The 3,284-nt window shown below is 47.1% G+C and overlaps 1 long non-coding RNA gene across 1 annotated transcript; it reads left to right on the top strand.

Annotated features, from left to right (window-relative positions):
* Positions 1-1,762: 1,762 nt before the first annotated feature.
* Positions 1,763-3,074, top strand: LOC125537489. The gene is made up of 2 exons (XR_007295944.1): positions 1,763-2,253; positions 2,498-3,074. It is a non-coding gene; the product is annotated as an uncharacterized LOC125537489 (long non-coding RNA).
* The last annotated feature ends 210 nt before the right edge of the window (positions 3,075-3,284 follow it).

The raw sequence follows: 3,284 nt of genomic DNA, 5'->3' as shown, positions 1-3,284 counted from the left end.
TCCAAATAAGTGACTTGCTCGTCGAAGTCTGTCCGCCACCGGCTGATTTCTTCGTCAGGTTCCGGACAACTTTGGACTGCAGTCGTGTGTTCGAATCTTCCCGACGTTTGTTCTGCGATGGCGCGCTAGTGAGCTTTGATCGGTGGCACCCAGGATGGGGCTCGGTGCCCTCTGAGCTTGAGTTTTTAACAAATCTTACCTTCCATGGCATGCCTCGACGTGCTTGGAACAGCGAGTCCATGAATGAGCTTATCAACGACCTTGGAGGTGAGCTCGTAAGTATGTTTGTTCCTCCAGACAGCTGGGCTCTGACGGTTATGGCATGGATGAAGAAGCCATCCACCATACCGAAGGTGATTGGTGTTGAGATACCGGTGCAGGAGCCGGGGTTGTACTATTCGTCGCCACCAAGGCCGCCGCGGACCACGTTAGGGATGTACCTGTATCGAGTGTTCGTGCATGTCGAAGAAGTGGTCAATCCATCAATCGAAGTCCTGCCGTCGCCGCTGGTGCCAGGGTCCGTCGACGATGTCCATTACAGGAGTCAACGTCAGACTTTCCCTGTGTTGCTCGGAACAATGGATGGCACAGGGCCTACTCCATCGCGCGGCGGAGGCCACTGCTTCTTTGGGAGAAGAGGCAGGGCTGGCTGCCTGGATGTGCTCTAATTTGAGGTAACAACTGAATCTTGTCAGATACTAGTTAAATCCGAGCTATGGGTGTGAAGCACTGATGTGCCAATACATTTGATTGTGACATGTTCTAGTTTTGTACCTGAACTTTTTTTAGAAAGGGTTGTACGTCAACTTAATGTGCTAGCAGAACTTATTGTGTTGTCTGTCTATTTTCTTTGCGCAACATTCAAGATATTTCCCTGTCATTGATAAAGACGATGAACCATTATGTACGAGTTCGTTGGTTTCAACATAGCCCTACCCGTAGCGATCCACTGCTTCCATCCTGATTGTGTCGCCTGGGTGAAATTTTTGTATGCAAGTTCAGTGTGCTATGATGTTCTATATGATTGTGTCAACTATATAAGTTTTTAATGAGCATCAGCAATGCATGTGGCTGAAATATGTATTTACGAGCATCGACCGATGGGTCTCTCTGTCTCACGCACACACACACAAGTGGGACCCATTGAATTATTTCTTTACTCGTGAAAACTTTTAATTAGGTTCCACTGTAATCTAACTTTTTTCTTAAGTTATTAATTGAGCTCAGTGACTTGAAAAAGTTGTACAGAAGCCTTGTTTGGGCCTTTCCGGTGTTGCTGAATGTGGGCTGAGGAGCCATGTTAGGTTGTACTGTACTACGCAGGCTTTTTTTCAACATCAGCAATGCAACTGGGCCGACAGTTGTACACAATATCCGGGTCAACTTGTTATTCTCCGCCCCGCTAGGCTGCAAACTTTTCTATGAGGTATGCATTAGGCTTAACAAGAAAATGGACTTTAAAAAATAATAAATGGGATGTAATTATAATAACTGGGCAGTAACTATAAAAAAATGCACCAAATGCGTAATTAGTTTAAAAAATATATTATTTTTGGAATTTAAATTTTTTAATTTCATTACTTGTTGCGCGCGTAATATTTCGTTGGATTTTAAAGTAATACAACTTTATTGGAAGGGGCGTTTTGGTGCCCGAGCCCAGCTGCTCTCGATATCTTCGGCGTCCATATTTGTCTCGGGATCGGAATAAATCACCCTGACGCACCTGACAATGGGTAAAAGGAAAAGAGTGTACGGGGGAATACATTAAGGAACAGTTGCGAAATCGTGGGGTTGTTTCGTATGGCTGGGACGGCGGACGGACGCTCCCGTCCTGGTCCGTGAACCAGAAAAGTCCAACTTCCGCTGAGCCACAGATCAGATAAGGATTGGAAAGCTGAGCCGCGGCGGCGATACTTCCGGCCACCCGGGGACAAGGATAATGGAGGATGTGGGTATGGAGTTTCTTCTCGACGCCGTCGACAAGTCAGTTCTTGTAGATCTGGGTATTTCGTGTGATTTGTTTCGCATTCCACCAAAACCATTACGAGGTTCCCCTGATCTTGCTTCCCACCGGAGGAACGAACTGTAGCGACCCCGAAGACTCAAATGCTGGGTCTGCATGCGGTCAGCGGCTCGGGGAAGAGGGACCTGAGAAAGCATGAGACAGAGTCTGCCGGCGTCGGAAATCATCACCGACTAGGTCGGCGCAGTCCACATACAGAGTCAACCCCCAGGCCCCAGGATGGACGAAAGGTGCGAACCTCAATCCCATTCGACTGTATTTAGATCTGAAATATGCAGCAATAATCATTTGCAAACTGAGAATATGATGTGCATTGTTAAGCGATTTGACTTTTTGATCCTTGCTGGCAAAAACAAAAGAAATTCCAGTGCTAGTACTTTTGTTGTTCTTGTTTGCTGACGGCCGAAGAAATTGAATCAGCTGAGGTAGTGGACATAGCCGAAGAAATTGAACCACCATGGTCTCCGTGGACAGGTTGGACTGAACCTGCTGATGGTTGGGAGACGGAGCTATCTAGCCTGCTTGGTTGCCCTGGTGCACATGGTGCCGGACGACTTGCTGCTGAGCACGGGCTATCTGCTGAGTGCTCATCCTCCTCAGATATGAGCGATGAAAGTTAAAGAAGCGACACAGCCGAGCCTGCGGAAAAATGCAGACCTATAGACTGAAACTCAATATCACGCTTGAAGCCTGCAAGATGCAAGAACTATGGTGTTGAGGGTCACCGCCGCAACAGCTGCACCATGCCTCACCTCTGGGTGTTATTGCATCTTGACTCGAATTGCATTTTCAGTATGGTTCAGTTTGAGAATTTTCTAGTGCGCGTTGCCCACTTGTTCATCTCGGTTGTACGATGGCTTTGTGTTCATCAGCTGCTGCGTTCATTAGTTATGTTTGTGAACAGTTAACTGTGTTTTCGCATGTAGTCGACTAGTCGAGGACTGCCTAGCGTGTGATGTCTGTCAAGTCTGTGTGTTCCTGATTGTAAAAACTCCTCCTAGTTGTGTCCTGGGTCACTCGATGATGAGAGTTTTTGCTGTATGTGTCATCAGATGTCTGTCTGTCCAAACTGAATCTGTATTCTCTTCCCCTGTTCGGTGTATGGTGAACAAATAAAGTCATGGCAAAATGAAGGCACGAGCCTGCTGTGAGGAGTTCTAAATTCTCGGCCATTCGTGCATGTGCTTAGTTCCTGCAGGAATGGTTGCCCCCCTGTCAATAATAAAATGTATGAGCATCCAAGCTGGAGGTGTCCACGCGC

This window comes from Triticum urartu, chromosome 2 (genome assembly GCF_003073215.2).
Source record: "Triticum urartu cultivar G1812 chromosome 2, Tu2.1, whole genome shotgun sequence".
Lineage (NCBI taxonomy): Eukaryota > Viridiplantae > Streptophyta > Magnoliopsida > Poales > Poaceae > Triticum > Triticum urartu.
This window is presented reverse-complemented; position numbering and strand designations above follow the sequence as displayed.